At 38.5% G+C, this 21,691-nt stretch overlaps 1 protein-coding gene across 2 annotated transcripts in view; it reads right to left on the bottom strand.

Moving 5' to 3' along the window:
* Positions 1–21,691, bottom strand: part of Xpo7 (exportin 7) — an 84,054-nt gene that overhangs the window by 61,298 nt on the left and 1,065 nt on the right. The window lies entirely within an intron of this gene.

Raw genomic sequence — 21,691 nt, 5'->3', positions numbered from 1 at the left:
TTAGTCTATCACCTATTAAAGGTAGTGGAAAAAAGGTTACCAGAGCAAAGGAAGATGTGAACTTGTTTAGAAAAAAATTTTTTTTGGCTAATTTGTGTTGTCAGGCTATCGGTAGTTTAGTTTATATGATTAGCATCAGCTCAATCTACTTGTAAATACTATTTATGAATAAGCAAGGGCAGGACTTGCAAATGCCATTTATGAACAATAGCTTGATCTAGAAAAAACCATAAGGCTCTGCCAATTTGACTGACTTGGCAGGGGTGGCAAGAAGCCACCAAAATATCATTAGAATTTTTTTGGTGCGTTTTTCTCTATGGAGTCATGACAAACAATGATCAATGAAGGATGGTAAGGTGTACTAACACCATCCAGTGTCAGGGAGCCTAATCATAACTAGCAAATTAATGGTAAGGCTCTGGCTGGAGAGATGGCTCAGTGGTTAAGAGCACTGACTGCTCTTCTAGAGGTCCTGAGTTCAAATCCCAGCAACCAACATGGTGGCTCACAACCATCTGTAAATGAGATCTGATGCCCTCTTCAGGTGTGTCTGAAGACAGCTATAGTGTACTCAAATATAATAAATAAATCTTAAAAAAAAAAAAAAAGAAAGAAAAGAATGGCAAGGCTAAAATACCATTCAGTATTGCCCACTATCTGTTGGGCTTTATTTATATCCTTTCTAAACATCACATGTTCTCTCAAGCATTTGCTCTAGGAAAGTATCACATGTCCTTTTTCTAGGCTGTCTCCAGAAAAACATTATGGGCCCATTTTTAATAAAACATCTTTTCACGTGTCTGCTTCAGCAAAAACATCCTCTCTAGTTAGTTTTTTTTTAAAAAAATCACAAGATACAACTAAGTTTCTAAAAAAAATTTTTTTTTTTTTCTATTTCAGTCCCCTCCCCTCTCTTCCTACCTATAAAATAGAGTACTTGAAACCTTAGCTAGAGCAATAAGAAAACTGAAGGAGCGGGGTGGTGGTGGCACACACCTTTAATTCCAGATTCAGAGGCAGGCAAATCTGAGTTGTCTGGTCTACTGAGTGAGTACCAGGGCAGCCAGGGCTATAAGAGAAAACTGGTCTACACACACACACTCACTCACTCACTCACTCTAAAATCATTCCTAATGACATTCTGCTACGTTTACTGACCTTGTTCAGCCGTCAGCTGGGAATAAATATAGAGGGTACAAGTCAGATCATACAGAGTGAAAAATCTTGGGACACTCAGCTCTAGATGGAATGTCTCCATCAAATCCCTCCCTTCATGGCTTAGGAAACCCTATTAAAGAGGAGGCGGTAAAAGGGTAAGAGTTGGAGGGGATGAAGGACACCAGGAAAACATGGCTGGCTTTCTACATCATGATGAAAGCTCATATGAACTCAAGAGACTGAAACCGCATGCACAAGGCCTGCATGGGTCTGCATTGGGTCTTTTGCATATGTATTATGGCTTCCAATTTGGTTTTTATTTAACAGTTGTATGTGATTGAGTGGTTCTCTGATTCTTGTGCCTTATTTTGGACTTTTCCCCTTCTGTTTGTATTATCAAACTCCAATGCATTAGTTTTATCTTATAGTTTTTCATTTGTTAGAAGTCTGTTTTCTTTTTTCCCCTTTTGGTTTTCAGTCTATGTTCTAAAATTGTATTATCTTTTTTAATGGTGTAACAAGGGCTCAAAGAAAATCCAAACTTGCATATTTTCTGTAGTTTTCAACATGGCCAAAGACTGTTTAGAACATCTAAACTTCACATAATTATTAAAAGATTACAATTTCCAGCACCCACATGGTGGCTCATAACCATCTGCAATGGAATCCAATGCCTTTTCCTGGTGTGCCTGAAGACAGCTACAGTTACAGTGTACCCATATCCATTAAATAAATAAATAAATAAATAAATAAATAAATAAATAAATAAATCTTTAAAAAATATTTACTCCTTGAAGACAATGGGCACATTGTATAGTCAAAATTCACGCCTATTTAATTTATCAATTAATTTATTTATTAATTATAAGTACACTGTAGTTGTCTTCAGACACATTAGAAGAGGGCATCAGATCTCATTACAGATGGCTGTGAGCCACCATGTGGGTGCTGGGATTTGAGCTCAGGACCTCTGGAAAAGCAGTCAGTGTTCTTAACCGCTGAGCCATCTCTCCAGCCCCTATTTATTAAACTATAAAGAATATCAATATGTGGAGCAAAGAAAGAATGTAAAGGAAAACATAAAAATCACCTCCCTTTATTATCCACTTTAAATTTTCAAGAGTATTTTTTATGTTCCCAGTGAAAAGAATTATGCAACTAAAATCTTATTGTTCCCAAAATGAGAAACAAATAAAATTACCCCCATCATAGTTAATCTGTAGACAGCAGGATCATTATACTAAACACTGAAAAAGAGTGTAGTAAAGGGTTTTGAATGCCCATGCTCCTCATTCTCATTAAGAAGCACATGAGATACCTCAACAATTACTGCTAATGGTCTTTCCTAAACAGTCTTATCTGCAAGTTCTCTGTGGGCATTTAAAAATAACAGATTTTCATTTTGAGTATTAAAAAAGAAACACAAGTATATTTTGGGTCATCTGGTAGATCACTTTAATAATGTTAGGATACAATCACTCATGATTTTAGAATACATTCTAGTTTGCTGGTGGCCTACTGACACCCAGGTATTCTTTGTAACTGAGGGCTAATTAAAAAGGAGTAGAGGTAGGCTGGGTATGTAGAAAACATGTCTGTTACAGAATGGTGACATTACACTAGGAACAAGAGTTTCTAAATACTCTGAATGACCAGCATGCTGAACTTAGGATTTACAGGACTTTTTATGGGTATCATGAAGATGTTCTGCAGTCAGATGGTGCTGATGGCTGCATAACTCTGTGACTGTACTGGAAGCCATACTTTCTAGTGGCTAATTTTATTTTAGTAGAAACAAAATGAAAGTACAGCATTGTAATCAGTATTACAAACAGTATCATCTAGCATGTTAAATGTGTGTTGTTAATTTTAATGCAATTGGTTTTGTTTAAAATCTATAAATCAGTTTGTAGATTAAAAAACAAAACAAAACAAAGAAACAACCCAACCTCTTCCTCTCCAAAAAAAGTGACAGCTCCAAGGAATTCATATCTAGTTTGTCTATATCGATTACATTAAAATCTAAACAGTAAATTGACACTGCATCTTTGAGACACCATTTGCCCTTCTAAAATGGTCTATATTTTAAGAAGGTTTGAGAAAAACTGACATGAAGCTCATAAACATTATCTTTATCTTATTTCTCTGATATTCAGTAATAAAATAGTTTAATAAAAATGTACATTTAGTGCAAAATTTGTATTTCCTTTATAAATTACTCCAAGGCCTTAGAATTTCCTTTATCTATATATATACCATTCTACTGCCAAAAACTATGTATTGGTTTAAACATAGTGTCTTAACAAATTCCCACTGTTTCATCAAAGAGGAAGAAAGACATCTAGAATCAGGTACTAACGTCCTTGTTGCTTCAGAATACTTTAGGTCTGTTTTGATCATTTATGGTCAAACCAAGTTAGTAGGCAGTGACTTCTAGTGGTTTTAGCATACCTTTCAGTAACTAGTAAACTAAAAAAATGGAGTATCTGTGCCACCAGCTGGTAGCTATTTCGGAGGGACACTGCAGTGACAAGGAGAAGTGATGGGAACAGAAGGACACAGCTAGAAGCACCACTGGAATCTAAAAGAACTAGACGTGTTTGAAAAGGATACTAAGCCCAGCTCCTGCAGGGTCTACCAGAAAAACATCAGTTAAATGTCTTTACTGTTATACATGAGCACTAACAAGTTTCCTCTTTTAAGAAGAAAAGAGATCAAAATGTTTCGCCTTGAATGCAATGGTTCAAGATACTTTAAAAACCATATAGTTTTTTGTTGTTGTTGTTTTGAGCCACATCTCACTATGTAGTATGTAGACCAGGCTAGCCTGGAACTCACAGAGATCTGCCTACCTCTGCCTCCCAAAGGCAGGAGTAAAGTAAAAAATGTATCACTATGCTCTGCCTCAAGTTTAAAAAAAAAAAAACAAAAAACTTTCTCATACTTAAATAAAACTGGTTGCTTAATGTAATTAATACATATTTATGTATGCTTCATAGTGATAATTTACAATCTATACATAATCACATAAAGTAAAGACATTCTAACCTCTTGCAATCTTTTTTTATGGTTTTATTTTTTTATTTAATATGTGAGTGCTCTGCTGCACATGCACCTGCATGCCAGAAGTGGGCATCAGATCCCTTTTATAGATGGTCATGAGCCACCCATTTGGGTGCTGGGAATTGAACTCAGGACCTCTGGAAGAATAATCAGTGCTCTTAACCACTGAGTCATCTCCCCAGCCCCTAAAGACATTCTAAATAGTTTTCATACATGTTGAACTACAGAAGATACTCAGGATGAATTTTCTTTGAGACCTTGTTATGCTTACCATTAAAGAACATAATACAATTTGGAACATAGATTTGATGAAGCCTGAGTCTATCAAGGCTGACCTAGGGCTTATGACTGAGTAAGCTTTTGTTTTTGATTTTGCTTTTTAAAAAAGCATTTAAGGGGCTGGGAAGTTAGTTCATGGGTAAAGAGCATGCTGGCTGTTCTTCCAGAGGACCTGGATAGGATATCCAGCACCCACATGACGGCATACAACCATCTGTAACTACAATCCCAAGGGATGGATCTGATGTCTTTTTGTGGTCTCCAAGGGCATCAGGTATGCCCATGATACACAGACATTACAAACATCCATAAACATAAAATAAATAAGAACTTAAAACATTTTAATTGGTATATTAAAAACATATCTTTATTTACTTATGTACGTATACCCATGCACTGTAGTGCCCATGTGAAGCTCAGAGAAGAACTACAGGAGTCAGTTTTCTCCCTCTGCCATAAACGTTTTGGCAGCAAGCACCTTGATCCTGTGGACTCCAGCATAAGTTTTGACTGTGCTAAGGCACTTGACTTACATTAAGTTAGACAGTAACAGACATTAAGTTAGACAGTAAACCACTCAGCCTTTAACTCTCACTTGCTTTTTACCTTCAATACCTCCTAGTAAGGAAGGTATTATTAAACAAAACGAAAACACCTCAGAAAACCTTACCTACAGAACTGCGAGCATTTCACACTTGCTATTAAGATTCTATGAATCAAAGAAATTTCAGTTTGGGAACTGCCAAGTGAAAAATTAAAGCAGTTTTAAACTAAAGAATACACAATATATGCAGTTTCCCAATTTCTAAGATTTAGGAGCCATGAAGTGTTTAGGAAATGCTGCTTTTCTGGCCCCTTTGGAGATTACTCTTTGCTGACTGTTGACTGTATTATTTAATCCTGGCAAATAACACTGATAAGGGAACCACTGCACAGAAGCACTCTTTAAAAGGCAGAAAACCAGTGACCTGGATGTTCTGCAGGACCGTAGATGCTACGGCTCAAACTGTCCCAAAGAAGCAAAAAAGACAAAGAATCTTCCACTGGTTACATTGACTGACATGGAGTGGCCATGGCAGAATAAGTTATCTAGAAGTACCTGAAGGTGCAATCTAAAATAATAAAGTGCCAGAAGGAGGATTCTCACTTGAGCAGAGGATAGTGACACATGCCCATGATCCTAGCTCCCAAGTGGCTGGAACTGCTGTTGTTATCGTGGATCAGTCTATCCACTTGTGGTTATGAGTAAAACTGCCTGATGGAACAAAGGTGTATGAGAAACCTTACATTTTTGTTATTGTTATTACTGTTTTGAAAAGAAAACCCCACTGGAGGGATAGCTCAGTAGTTAGAAGCACTTGTTGCTCTTCTAGAGAACCTAAGTTTGGATCCCAACACAAAAGACAGGAGCTCACAGCTACCTGTAACTATAGCTCTTAGGGGACTCAATGCCCTTTTTTTGGCCTCCATGGGCACTTATACACATATTGCATATATTTACACAGACACACAAATAAACAAGAAAAAGAGATCAAAAGAAAGAAACTCATACAAGTTCCTAGTATGAGTTAGGGAGATAGAGAAGCAGTGGTGCAGTTAGCTGGATCTCATCCTCTATGCATTCCCCTCTCTGGTACCCTGGACAGGCTTAATGTACTGTGGATTTAGTCAGTACAAAACCTCAACACCATTTTACATACAAGAAAACTAAAGCTCTGAGGGCTAAAGTTAAATCCAAGGTTGTACCCCTATTCAATATTAAAATTTAGGTATTTCTTCAAATCCAGTGCTTGTTCTGTTAAATCACACTATATAAAATAATTAATTTTCCTTAAAGTCCTAACTATGACAAAGAAATAAAGTTTGCCAAATATATGGTACAACTCTGTGCTTTTATCAGAAAGGAGGGAGTACTATATGGCCATACCCTTCAGACCTCCCTAACAGTATCACCAACTGACCAAGTATGCAAGTGCAAGACTATGGGAACATTTGTCATTTAAACTAGAGTTTGTGATTAAAACTGTAAAAAGACCACGTTCCAAATAGTTTGTTAATCTGGAAGAAGCTTGAATCTTGAAATTAAAAAAAAAAAACATGAAAATATTCTGCAAATTAGACTGAGCGAGTCAGGTGTACCACCTGCCTAAGTAAGAAAGTAAGTAAGGCAGGCAGGCAGGCAGGCAGGCAGGCAGGCAGGCAGGCAGGCAGGCAGGCAGGCAGGCAGGCAGGCAGGCAGGCAGGCAGGCAGGCAGGCAGGCAGGCAGGCAGGCAGGCAGGCAAGCAAGCGTTGGGTCCAGTAACATGAAAAACTAGTTAGCTTTAAGTTTTCCTGCCACAAACATCAACAGCTGGTGTTTAAATAAAATCAGCAGAAGAGCTCTTGCCTGGCATGAGTAAGATGTTGAGTTGACCCTCAATATCACACAAACAAGTATACAAAAACTTGGGCCATCCACACTCTAAGTAAAATACCAATCTTACAGAGTTTTTGTTCTGGAAAACAACAAAGGGTAGGGGTGGAAGAAGAAAAAGGGAATTCACAGGAACACACAGGGGGTGGTGGTGGTGACTCTCATGAAATAAACACTGAGAAAGGAAGCCTGCATCACAAGGACAGAGATAAAGATTCCAGACAAAGGTTAAGAGGACTGCATTACCAAAATCTGAGAAACTTCTTGGGGGTGGGGGTGGGAATGGGGGTGGGAGGAGCAAGACTAGATCTTGATTCAACATGATTTTCAACATACAACCAAACCCAACAAAACATACATTTCTTCTTTTTTCATACAAATAGCAACACAGAATAGATTCTATTAAAGAACATTAAATTTTCTTATTGAAAAGTTTAGGCTGCTGTAAAATACTAGAATAGATATTAAGAGCCAATTTGAATTAAAAATTAGGTTTTGTTTTTATGACATAGTTGTGTGTACATGGATCTGCGCTTAATTAAGCACACATATGCTAACATATATAACTTCAACTTAAGTACATAGGTGGGCCATTTCTAGTCTGAAAACCCAAAGTATGAAACTTTCTACAAGTGACATGAACCCACAAACAGAAAATCCTGTAAGTGACCTTAACTGAGGGTTCACAGTCCAAGTACACTGAAAAGCCTAGATAAAAATAACTGTGCAAAAGGTAATAAAGAATAAAATTCATGCTTAAACTTCAGTCCCATCTCTAAGATCTTATAAAATATATGGCCTACGTTCTGAAATGCAAAAAACAAACAAACAAACAAAAAAAAAAACCCAAACACATCTGAAATATTTCCTATGTAAAACCTTTTGAAAATGTTTACCATTAACTTGTGCAGTGCTAAGAGATCATCATGAAGGAAAATGGCATTTTATTGAAAGACAGTCTATTTACTAATGCAAATGTTCTTATTTTAATTCGCTTTTCTTTCTTGTTTTTTTTTGAGATAGGGTCTCTCAACATACCCCTGTTCAAATTTAATACATAGATGAGGCTAGCCTACAACTTGGAAATCTACCAGCCTCTGGGATTAAAGATGTGTGCTACCACACCTGGCTTAATATTATTTCTTTTTTGATTTTTTACTTTAAATTTTTGGTTTTTGGAGACAGGGTTTCTCTATATACCTCCAACTGTTCTGGGGTCTTGAACTCAAGAGATCCACCTGCCTCTGCCTCTGCCTCCTGAGTGCTAGGATTAAGGGTGTGTGCAACCATGCAACCATGACCTGTTTTATTCTATTTTTTAAAGAGCAAATTCTAACAAGAAGCCAAGTTGAAAACTTTTTAAAAATTAACCACACATATAATGATAATCTGTTTTGGCATGTACTTTCTTAATCTTTTTGCTATTATAACACCCCTGCAATTAAAATTCAGATGGTACATAAATTTGAGAGATGGCTTAGTGGGTAAAAAGCAATGGCTGGGGGTTGGGAATTAGGCTCAGTGGCAGAGTAGCAAGTGCAAGGCCCTGGTTTCGGTCCCCAGCTCCGAAAAAAAAAAAAAAAAAAAAAGCAATGGCTGCTCTTCTGGAGGACCTGGGTTTAGTTCCCAGCACCCAAATGGCAGTCCACAACTCCAGTTCTAGGGATACAATGCCTTCTTCTGTCATTTGTGGATACTAGGCACATACATGGTACATATACATTAATGCAGGAAAGCACTCAGTACACATAATAAATAAATCCTATTTCATTAGCCTAATAGCCATTATTCAGATAAATACAGACATATAGTAAAATTACTGCATTCACAAATGAAAGATTCCAAATATTCAGCTATGAGTAAACAAAAACCCCAGTAGATTGTTAGAGAAGAACTTACTGAAAAATGTTCTCTTAATATATACATAGTAATAAAAATAAAATACTCAACATGAAGCAAACTACTGTTCTACATAATTGTTTATACATCTAAAATATTTTATCTTAACTTTATGGGTGTTAAAATGGTATATCACGTGTGCAGTTGGTGCCTATGGAGTCCAGAAGAGGTGGTTGGGTCGCCTGGGATTGGAGTGAGACAGTTATAAGCCACTATGTGGGTGCTGGGACTAGAACCTGGGTCCCTTGGAAGAGCAGCTCGTACTCTTCAACCACTGAGCAATCTCACCAGTTCCCATCTCTGTTTAAAAATAAGGGTCATGACAATATCCTAATGTTTAAAAAAAAGTAAATATGCCTGGGGAACTAATGCTTTGAAGCCTCAAAGTACAGGAATTTTCAAATTACAGTACATTATTAGAGAACAGTAGAAATACTAATATAAAATCCAGCAAAAAGCTGGAGCTGGAGACAGTCCTGTGGTTAAGAGTATTAGTTGCTCTTCTAGAAGACTAGGGCTTGATTCCTAGCATCTACATGGTAACTCAGAATCAGTTCTATGTCTAGTCAATACCCCCTTTGGCCTCTGCAGGCACCAGTCATGCTTGTGATGCAGAGACATACATAAAGGCAAAATATCTGTACACATAAAACTTTAATAAAAAACCCACCAAAATGAAAAGGCAATTTACCTCTCTTCTGAAGTTCTAGAATGTAATTTGTGCCTACAATCTTGGTAGAACAGTACCACAGGATATCATATACAAAGTAATACTTTTGTATTCCACAGAAACAGAGGTTAACAGCCAACTAGCTTTCCTTGAATGCTCTTATTCTGACTTTTATTTCTTTAGACTCATATCACACGCATAATGAACAACCTCTAATTTTGAGACTAGCTGCTAGTATTTTAAGACTTAGAATCTCCTCTGGCCTACTTACATGTAGCCTAACTCCTGATACAAATATTTGAAAGTTAGGAAGAATGAAAGAAAAGACAAGAGATATAGGCACAAAAAAGGATACAGAGTTCTTACTGACATAAAAATCCACAAGAAAGCTTCTCATCTCTCCTTATCTCTTCCCATGAGAAAATCCTGAACACACTCTGAACTCTTTTAGAAGGCTCAACAAGGCAGAAGCATATGAAAATTCAAAACAGAACATTAAAGAAAAAAAGATAAAAGAAATCAGAAATACTTAATCTTAGAGCACTGTACTTTGACTCTGAGAAGAAAAAAAATCATAGTCCATATTTATTCTCTTAAAAAAAGTGAGAGAATCCCAAGTAGATACTTCTTAAGGGCCTTGGCATATACACACCCCACACAGTGCTGGTTCTTCTTAGTCTCTGTAAATCTAAGTCATTTTCAATTCATTTTTCAAACTTACAGTGCTGTATAAACTATGAAAAACACTTTTCAGGAAAATTAAGTCAGCAAATAAGAAAGACCAGACAGATTGTGATGTAAAGATTTAGAAGAAGCTTCTTGTAGAAGTTATAAAAAGAAGTCTTTTCTGGATATTTCCAAAACAAGTTGATGGGGGGTAAGCAGATGAGGTCAATGTAGAAAAGGGAATGGCTTTCCAAAAGGGAAAAATAGGATGGGGAGGCTTGATAAGAGTTTTTGCCTATAATGTGTAAAGCCCAAGGTTCATCCCTGGATCCTAGAACTAACAACGTCCATCCATCTATAAACATAAATAAATCAAAAGCTGTTTAATGCTGAATTACTTTTAGTTGCTGGATAGTTTAGATGGCACAGAAGCAGGAAGATCCCTGTAAGATGGTGGCCAGCCTGGTCTCTACAGCAAGTTACACAAGTCAACCAGGGCTGCACACTGTGACCAACTCACAAACAAGATTTTCTTTCATTTGCCTCAATGTAAAACAAACAAAAACTTTAAGAGGTCACAGTGGTCAATGTTGTAGTTTATGCAAACCCCAAAGAATATGAGCTCTTCTTACATAAATGCATGCCAATATCAGTACTGTTGCAAGGAGTTTGCTCTTGCCAATGGTAACAGAATCTGAATTTACTTGTCCTGATTAGTTTTATGTCATCTTGACACAAGCTAGAATCATCAGAGAAGGAGCCTCAATTGAGAAAATGCCTTAACAAGATCCAACTGTAGGAGGACATTTTCTTAATTAGTGATTGATGAAGGAGAGCCCAGTCCATTGTGGGTGGTGTTATCCCTGGGCTGTGGTCCTGGATTCTATAAGAGCAGACTGAGCAAACCATAAGAAGCAAGCTAGCAAGCATTACCCTCCGTGGCCCCTGCAACAGCTTCCTGTTTCGAGGTTCTTGCTGTTTGAGTTCCTGCTCTGATCTCCTTCATTGATAAACACTTATGTGGAAGTGTAAGACAAACCTTTTCCTCCCCATGTTGTTCTGATCATGGTATTTCATCACAATGATAATCCCAACTAACACAGAAGCTGGTACGAGGATAGTGGGGTACTGCTGTGGCAGATCTGATCACATGTTTTGAGGAGGATTATGGAAGGACTTTAGAACTTTTGGCTAGAAGGGTCATTGAGTGTTCAAAGCTTGGTGAGCTGTTCTGTGGAAGCTTGGAAGACACGACTGCTGAGAACAATGCAGACAATGGGGCCCTGGCTTGTGACAATCCAGAGGGAAGTAAGAAAGTTAAAGACTCTATTGGGCTGCTGTGTGTTGTGAGTTAAGAATGCTTGGCTCTGGGGGCTGGAGCGATGGCTCTCAACCGGCTGCTCTTCCAGAGGTCCTGAGTTCAATTCCCAGCAATCAAATGGTGGCTCACAACCATCTGTATGTAATGGAATCCAATGCCTGTTCTGATGTGTCTGAAAACAGTTACAGTGTACTCATATACATAAAATAAATAAATATCTTAAAAAAAAAAAAAAGAATGTGTGGCTCTTGTTAGCTGAGGCCTGCTGTGAAAGTGAAATCTTTGCTGGGATCACTGATCAATTGGAGCTGAGAAATTAGCAGTGATTAAGAAGAGACTAGCATCAGTGAGGTGAAATCTTTGGGAAGTGTTTCCTGAGAGTCAGAATACAGAAACTATGTTCCAGAGGTGGCCAAGATTATACAACATGCTGGCAGCCAAACTTGGTAGTGTAAGAGTCACCTACAGAATACCAGTTTTGAAAGCAGTCATGAAGAGCAGCAGAGGCTTGGCACTGTGTGGCAGAACTGGAGTCCCTGAAGAGAGCCTAGAAGAGGTTATTGATGAAAGCATAGCTCAGTTGTAGCAAGAGGCTACAACTTTGGAGATGCTAGAACCATGAACGGGATAATCACCACCAGCAGCAGCGGAGCGAGCCAGAGCACAGAAACAAGCTGTGTCTGCTGCAGAGATTCGAGCCAGAGAAGTGAACCAAGTCTTTGGAGGAGCCCAAAAGATCTTGAGTGGATTCCAGACATTGAAGACACTGAGGTATTTAAACAGATGGAGTTTGGTTTTGCTTTGTTCCACTGTGACTGTGCTCTGGCTCTTTAAGTGTTTAACTTGATTTTGATTTTATAGGAGCCTACAGTTGTCACCCACAGTTATAGACTCTGGATTTTAAAGAAACTAAATTTTAAAGTGTTTGAATTTGTAAAGACTGTGGGATTTTCTTAAGTTTGTAAAAATGTTTTAATATTGTAATGTGTATACTAATCTGTGATCTTGGAGATGAACAAGAAAGGAAAGGTTGTGGCACAACAGTGATGTGTTTTAAGTTTATGAAGAGGTCAGTTATGGGCTGGAGAGATGGCTTAATGGTTAAGAGCCCTGACTGCTCTTCCAGAGGTCCTGAGTTCAAATCCTGACTCACAACCATTTGTAATAAGATCTAATGCCCTCTTCTGGTGTGTCTGAAGACAGTTACAGTGTACTTATATATAATAAATAAATCTTAAAAAAAAAAGGGAGGGGGCTGGAGAGATGGCTCAGTGGTTAAAGCCCTGACTGCTCTTTCAGAGGTCCTGAGTTCAATTCCCAGTAATCACTTTATGGTTCACAACCATCTGTAATGGATCTGAACGCCCTCTTCTGGTGTGTCTGAACAGCTATAGTGTACTCATATAAATAAAAATTAATAAAAAGGGTCAGTTGTGCTGGCAAGTTTTATGTCAACTTGATTGATAGAAACTAGAGTCATGAAAGGGAGCCTCAGTTGAGAAAATGTCTCCATCAGATCAAGCATTAACTTAATTAGTGATCCATATGGGCCCATCCAACTGTAGGCTGACAAAGCAAGCCAGTAAGCAGCACCCCTCCACTGCCTCTGCATCAGCTCCTGACTCCAGGTTCCTGCCCAGTTTGAGTTCCTGTCCTGAGTTCCTTCAAAGAATAGTAATAAGAAAGTGTAAGTAAGACAAGCCTTTCCTCCCCACTTGGTTCTGGCGTTTCATCACAGCAATTATAACCCTAAGATACTCCTATTGCAAAACAAAACAAAACATCAAAAAAACAAAAACCAAATAAACAAATCCATCAAGTATTCACTCAAGTTCATTTGCTGTCAGCGACAAGATAGTTAGCTAGATGTAGAGATGCATACTTTTAATCCTGGCACTCAGGAGGGAGAGGCACACTGATCTCTGAGTTTGAGACCAGCCTGGTCTACAGAGTGAGTTCAGGACAGCCAGGGCTACTACACACAGAAACTATCTTGAAGATGAACAAACAAAAAGGATACCAGAATAGGTATACATAGTGACCAGCTAGCCAGCTACCAGTTAACATATTTATAACATCTAAGGCTAAATGTCTTTCACTGTGAAAATATGAGCTGAACACAGGTGGCACGTGTTTGAAATGTCAGAAAATAGAAGGCTAAGGCAACACCATGCATTTGCAGCTGGCCTAGGCCTACTACATAGTGAGAGCTTGTCTCAAAAGCCAAACAAAACATACACAGAGAAAATATGGCTTCTAATTCAGCATGGTAATTGAAAAGCAAATGCTGATGGGATATCTGTGTTCAAGTTTACCCCAAACTCCATTCCTGAGACTCATCTTATTTATTGCTTCAGCATCCTACTCACCACGCTCCCCTCAGCAGACGAGAATGATAGAAGCCTGCTTTTTTTCCACTATTAATTGGTTGGGATGGTTTTAAAAAACAAGGGAAGGAGGGCTTGAGAAAGTCAGGTCCATTGAGCTCTCGGGTACATATACCTGCATCATACATATGCAGCACAAAACCATGTAGCATCCTGTACTTGTCAACTGACTCCTACCTGGGTTAGCCTCTACTTTCTGCCCCCAGTTACACATCTCCTCCAGCTCTATTTGTCACTGGCATATACCATTGCTCCACTTCTTACCTTATCTATACGGTATCAGTTTTCTCCATGTTGGCCAGTTTCTGCTCCTTCACATTTTGGCCTCTTCTTACCATCAGCCTTATTCCTCACCTTACTTCTTTTTACTTCTATTTTCCTGGAATAATCCAGGAACACATAGCTTTGTATGTGTTACTCTCTCTGCTGGTACACTATCAACTTAGACACTGCCAGGTACTTTTTGATTCAGCTTGAACATCCAACTACTTTAGATGAAGAAGCCTTTCTTGACTCTGTGAAGGGAAACTGACAACTGTGTTTTATGTTCTGTGTGTACATAAACTGTATCCCTGATATCACTTCGTAACCCTTTAGCGGTGTACATCTCTCGTTGCTAATGTCTTATTCTCATTTATATCCTTGTATGCCGAGCAATTTTGATACAGAATATGATTTTTAAAAACCCAATTAATAAATGTTTACTGATGACTATATTTAGCCATCATTTCTTCACCTTACGAAATCACCAATACATTAATTCTGTCTTAAACAATGCCAGCCTGTTACTTAGCAAGTAGGTGGCACATTTAGGTGACATCTGAAAAACATCAAGACAGGTAACAATGTGACAAGTTATGTCTGAAACCAGAAATGACAGGAGCTGTTTTAACATGAACCTTCTAAAAGCCTCTAAGACACCTTTATGTTATGACAGATTTTTGTTTACACCTATATAAAGAATATCACCTAGGTTTGCTTTTGCTAAGTGCTTTGGGCAAGAAATGTTAAGTTGATTTTTTTTTTTAAGTTCTTAAATTTCATTTATGAGTACACTGCTTCTCCCTCAGCCAGGAGAACAGAACACAGTGTAGGAAATAATCTTAAATAAGTCACCCAATACAACTATTTGCACTGATACACACTTGAAAGGATATTTTAGCTTGTTTCTATTGGCATGTGGGCATACCACTTTTGAACTCATGCTCTACTTCTGCATATTCTTTGGTCCAAAAGCATACTTATTCTAGATTAACACTGTTCAAAAGAAATGTCTATGAAAGGAGGAGGTGGCTCAGTTGATAAAACACTGTCAGGCAAAAATGAGGACCTGAATTTGGATCCCAGCACCCACACAAAAAGCAGGTGCAGTGAGTGAAGGAGGCAAATACAAGAGTAACTCTAGGGCATTCTGGCCAGCTAGCATTGCCATATTGGTGAGCTCTAGGTTCAGTGAGATCTCATCTGAAAAATAGAGTGGCCAGTGATTGAGAAAGATACCCTATGCCTACCTTTAGCCTGTACATGAACACACATGCCAAAATGCCCATGATACTGTAACTATTTTTATTTGCATAATTATGATAACTATTAGACACATAGTAAGATTAAAGAACTTAATTTTAAATTTAATTGAAACAATGACTTGTTGCCAGAGGTTATCATTTAAATAGTACAGTAGAAATCCCAGAATGGCACAGCAAACAAAATGTATCAAGGAATTTCTGAGTTTGGTTCCTGGGCTTTGGTTACAGACATGCTGGGTCAGTACTCACCCTTCCCAAAATTCAGGCAATAGAAGTGAGGTATGACATTTCCCCAAAGAAGATCTGTAAACTCCTGTGAAGGTCAAATGATGATATACTTTTTTCCTAACTTCATTAAGTCTGATAGTTACAGCCACTATATTCACATCTAAATTTCCAATGGTTCTCCAGTCTTCTAGAGATAGCAGGTCTTTATTTAGTCAACCCATTTCAAGCAAAATTCTATTATCAACATCTCTACAATACCTATCTTATAGAATGGCTCTGAATATCAAATGAGAACACTATAAAATGGCAAGCACCTAAAAGTCCAATTATGTGTAGGTAGTTTCTAATTCTATATTCACTCAAATATATCCACATTCCTTTTATGGCAGTAAGAGTATGGGCATACATTAAAAATAGATATTTGTGTGAAGTGGTCAAGAGCCAAGGATATGGATATCAGAATTACTAAGGGTCTAGTTTTTGTAGTTAACAATTCCTTTCCCTTCCAAATGACTTTAATATATGTTCCTGTCCTGGACAGTTTTATGTCAACTTGACATAAGCTAAAGTCATCAGAGAGGAGGGAACCTTAATTAAGAAATGATTAAATTATTATACAATGGGGCTGTAGGCAAGTCTGGAGGAATTTTCTTAATTAGTGATTGATGGGGAAGGTCCAGTCTATTGTGGGTGGGGCCCATCTCTGGGCAGTGGTTCTGGGTTCTATTAGAAAGCAGGGTGAACAAGCCATGAAGAACAAGCCAGTAAGCAGCATCACTTCATAGCCTCTGCATCAGCTCCTGCTTTCAGGTTCCTAACCTGTCTGAGTTCCTGCCTTGATGTGGAAGTGTAAGCCAATAAGCCCTTTTCTCCCCAGAATGCTTTTTTGTCATGGTGTTTCTTTGCAGCAACGCAAACTCTGTCAGCTTCCTCAAGTTATCTTATTTTAAAGAGGCTATAAATAAGAGTGAGCTGCATTCTTCAGAGGTACTATAATGTGAGGAAAGAGTAATTAATAATCCCATATTTAGGGACCTGTTGACAAAAGCATGGCCTCACATTATGAAGTCTTAACTCTATAACACAGGCTTTTATTGTCTCTTCAATTCTCACAGAAAACCCTGAAGGTATAGTACCACATTTGTGCATCCTCTCCAAGTCCCCACAACAACAGAATACAGAAGATGGTTTATGGTAGTCACTACAAATCATTCTCAAGTATCTAATTCATAGTCCAGCTTGGTCGCACATGCCTGCAAATTTAGCTACTCGGGAGGCCGAGGCAGAAGGATTCGAAGTTCAAGGCTATTCTGAACACTTTATTGAGAACCTGTCTCAAAACTTAAAAAGAGGGGGCTGGAGGGAGTGGTGGTAGCACACTCCTTTGATCCCAGCACTGGGGAGGCAGAGGCAGAGGCAGGCAGATTTGTGAGATGAAGGCCAGCTTGGTCTATAGAGCAAGTTTCAGCCAGGGTTACACAGAGAAACATGTCTCAAAAAACAAAAACCAAATCAATCAAACAAAACCAAACAACAACCAATCAACTAGAGGGGGCAGGGAAGAAAAGTAGGAGCTGCAGAAATTGTAAAAGAGTTAAAAGTGTATATGCAAGGTCCTGGTTTCAGTCTCTGCTACTGTGGGATTAAAAAAGGAATAGAACTCATTACCTAAAAACTAATTTTAGGTACAACTGTCTAGGAACATATATTATGACCTTCCACTAGGACCAAGAAGTCAAAAGAGAACCATTTGTAAATAATTTGTAAACTTAATATTGTGGTTGTTCATACCTATAAAGAATCACTACCTTAAACTACAGTTCTAAGTCTCATGAATGATTTGAAATGAGGGACAAAACTTTGTGCAGGTACACTTCCTCTTTCTCTCACCAGAGTACTACATAGTTTCCGATGTGTTTTCAACAATGAATAAAGCTACCCTATAAGCTGAATAACCACTGTTTTCCCCTGGCCTTCCAGCTGAACAAGTTACTAAGTCTTAGATGTGAGGGCATACTTAAAAACTAAATAACTAAATGACAGGAAAGGAGTTATCTCGAAGGGGGTGGTGGTGTGACAGGGTACAAGTAGGGGCATCAGGAAGGCTTCTGGGTACTGAGGATATTAATTTGGGAGCGGGTTACAAATTTTACTTGATGAAATTTCATCAAGCTAAATAATGAAAAGTTCTTTACCAGTCTTTAGGTAAGTTATTTCAGTAACTTAGAAAAGAAACAAAGATGAGTCCCTCATACTGAGTAGAAATCAGAGAGTTTAAAAGTTGTCTGTAGGGGCTGGCGAGATGGCTCAGTGGTTAAGAGCACTGGCTGGTCTTCCAGAGGTCCCAAGTTCGATTCCCAGCAACCACATGGTGGCTCACAACCATCTGTAATGGGATCTGATGCTTTCTTCTGGTGTGTCTGAAGACAGCTACAGTGTACTCACATACATAAATAAATCTTAAAAAAAAAAAGTTGTCTGTAAAATGGTGTACTAGGTGAGGCTGGTAGTGAAGAGCGGAAGCTTCTCTACAGCAGCTGGTGTGGAACTATAGCCTTCACTCCACCAAGAACCGACAGAGAACTGAGCCCATTGAAGAAGGTGCATTTGAAAGTGGATTCTTCATCCTCAGTCAAGCCTTGAAACTGCAGCCCCAGCTGACAGTGCAGATTGTACACTAGACCCTGAACCAGGACCATTGAGATAAGCCACTCCCAGGTCCCCGACCCTGAGAAAATCTGTGAGATAAGATGTCTGGCATTAAAATAAGAAAAGAAATTCAAAACACTATCTTCTTTACACATACAGAAGGGAGCAAAGTAGCTGTACCTACAGAGAGCTGTTAGCTTATTGGCTTAAATGGGTTATTCTCCCTTCTAGAAGGGCAATGGTACAATATTGCTTCTAAAATCCAACCCGGACAGGAAACTCCGCAGGTGATTATGGAAGCTACCTCCTGTAAGATACAGACAGGAATCTTCTCAATCCAAATCAAAGACTACTCCATCCTAGTCACAGTCCATTTTATTGCTTGGTGTTTGAATGGCACCAAACACACACATACAGTGTTCTTAAGGCTTTCCTTACAAGAGGAAATCTAACAAATAGTGTTATCAAGTAGATATAAATAGGTGATTTCAGATAGATATTGGCCTGCAAATATGTATGCGGAATAGCACACTTCCTCAGTTCTAGCTATTTAGGAGCTGAATGAGAATTACTTGAACCTGGGAGTTCAAGGCCAGCCAGGACAACACAGGGAGATCCCATGACAAAAATAAAACAAATCCCAGACATTATTTTGTAAACTGACATTTGAGAGGGATCTGGGGAGGGGAATCATGCACTGAAATGTGCTCCCCCTATCTCCATCTGTGTGGCTGAAGCCTGTTTTCTGCTGCTTGTGGAGTATTTAGTACTTCAGCTACAGGCTCCTGGGTCTTTCTCATTTTGTATCTTTTACACGGTAAACAGTAAGAACTTTGGTACTAATATGTTTACTTGAAAAAGTTACGAAAGTTACTATTTATTTTCATGTAGAGTTCTCAAAATGGGCTTACTGTGCTATCCTTTCCTTGCACATTTCAAAAACCTGAAACAATCACTTTTGCTATATAATATATATATATATTATATATATACATTTTTGGACTCTGTTAAAATTTAACCAGCCAGCTGTACTGATTCTTCATTACTTCCTAGAGTTACACTAGCAGTCAGTATTTAAAATACTGCACCTGAAATTTCAAACTATGATTACTTCGCAAAGTCTTCCCTGGTACAGTTATAAAGCAGAGCTCACCAACACATTAAATTTGTATGTCTAATACATGTACGTATTAAGCAATCTATTTAATATACAACTATACTGGATTCATTCCTTTTTGTCTCAAATTCCTGTTAGTTATTAAAGTTAGCAAGTTCCTTCTCAATCTTTGCAATATCACCATTCTGAGTTATCTTAACATTATATCAGCATTAACAACTGAATGGGAAGATATTGAATTGCCACATCACCTCCACTTAACTTTATATAACATCCTCTCTCTCTCTCTCTTTTTTTTCCACAGCTGAGGACCAAACCCAGGGCCTTGCGCTCTACCACTGAGCTAAATCCCCAACCCCTTTTTCTCTCTGCCTGTCTACCTACCTATCTATCCATTCATCCACCCATCCATCATGATTGCTTAGTTTTAGCCCCCCAGCAGGTAATGCTTTGTAACTACACTATTCAAGGTTAGATCACACCTTTAAGTAAGAAAATCATTACATGAAGGCCAGTCTTCTAAAGACCCTTGACTATGACAATAACAGGGCTCACAGACAAACCAAGTATTATAATTTTTCTATGACTAAAGTTTCACAGCACTTAAAATCTTCAATAAAACACAACCTGGCACACACCTATAATCCCAGCACTTTGGAGGTGGAAGGAGGAGGATTGGAAGTTCAAGGCCAACACTTGTTTACATAAGAAGTGTGAGGTCATATGGGGACTCCATCCAGCCCCTCAAACACATACCTGAAAGAACCCTAGGCCCCTATATACCTTAGAAAAATGTCTTAATGTTTTCAGAAGCCCAAGGAAATCTGTCATAACACTTACTTGTCACTAACAGAGAAAAAAATTGTTCTCCCTAGTGGTTCTACAAAAGTATAGATCTCCTCTACTAGTTCTACACATGCAGCTTCCTGATCATAAGCTGTAGACTCCTTTATTAAGCTGTGTGATGAATAGTGTGATCAGGTACCTTCTTCAGTGTTCTGCAGACTAGTTTCTAACCAACCTGGGTTAGAATGTGTCTTTTTCATGGGACGGTTTTGTATTAAAATACTACTATAAAGAGTCTGAATATCCAATACTAACACTCAACTTGTTGGTCTAAGAAAATAAAACCCAGCATGTCCCAGCACTCCGAACTGAGTGATACATTAGAGTCTTGAGCACGCTGCCCTTCACTTAGAAGTTGACTAAGTCTTACTTGGTCTGTTTATTTTTGGGTAGGTGGGAGAAAAACATCCCTCTGAAAAAATGAGACCTTTTTTTTTTTTTTTGTGGCAAAAAGGCTATGAGGGTGGCTTTGATACATTCTAACATTCTAATGAGTAGTAACAGTATTGCTTTAAAAAATCTTGGAGTGGAGGACTTCAGGAACAGACACTTCTTTAGAGGAGACAGAACCCATAGATGGATACTCACTTAAAAATATATGAGAGCTTGCATGTATGTATGTATACCATGTGTGTACCCAATGCCTGTAGAGGTCAGGTGTCTGACCCTAGATATGGAGTTTTGGATATCTGTGGGTCATCATGTGTGTGCTGGGAGTCATCTCCCTTACTCTCCTCTCTATATAGGCATATACACAGGGATGCATATATAGTCTTCCCCTGCACTCCCCAAAGCACTGTTCATGAGCTCTAGTCTCAAGGTCCTGGGTTTGAGCCCTAGCACAACAAGAAAGTTCTGGAATACTCATTGCACATCCTATTCCCTCAGCAGAAGCTGGACTCAAAATTAAAACAAAACAAAAACAAAAACTTTGGTTCACCTGGGTTTACTTTAAACAAGTCTCACAGCAGTTCCGTGCTTTGGTTCTGTTCCCTTCAATACAAGAGGCAACCACACTACCTCCTTTTTTAAGATGAAAAAAAAAAAAAATTGACACGAACTCCTCCATGCCTTTGTAGTAGAAACAGCTACTACTGTACCTTCTACACTATTATTATTATCACTCTGTCATGTTTTACTGCTCCTTCTGAAGTAGGCCACCACATTGCTTTAGAACATGAATCTTGTGGTCTCCTATTTGTGGTTAAGTTTTGCGATATAATTTTACCCTGATAAGTCCCTCCCACTCCAGGGTGCAACTCCACCAATCTCAAGCCTTCGAAATGAGTCTTTAATCAGTCTCTTCTCTGTCAAAGAAACAACTAGAAGTCTCACCATTCCACTTTCTTTGAACATACTGGGAATAAGATTACTCTTTGAACTTGGGGAAAGATGCCACAAATTTGCAAAATAATAGCCTACTCTGCTCCCTAATCTTTACTTCCCATAGCCCCAAACTGTGGGGTTT

This window comes from Rattus rattus, chromosome 12, assembly GCF_011064425.1.
Source record: "Rattus rattus isolate New Zealand chromosome 12, Rrattus_CSIRO_v1, whole genome shotgun sequence".
Classification (NCBI taxonomy): domain Eukaryota; kingdom Metazoa; phylum Chordata; class Mammalia; order Rodentia; family Muridae; genus Rattus; species Rattus rattus.
This window is presented reverse-complemented; position numbering and strand designations above follow the sequence as displayed.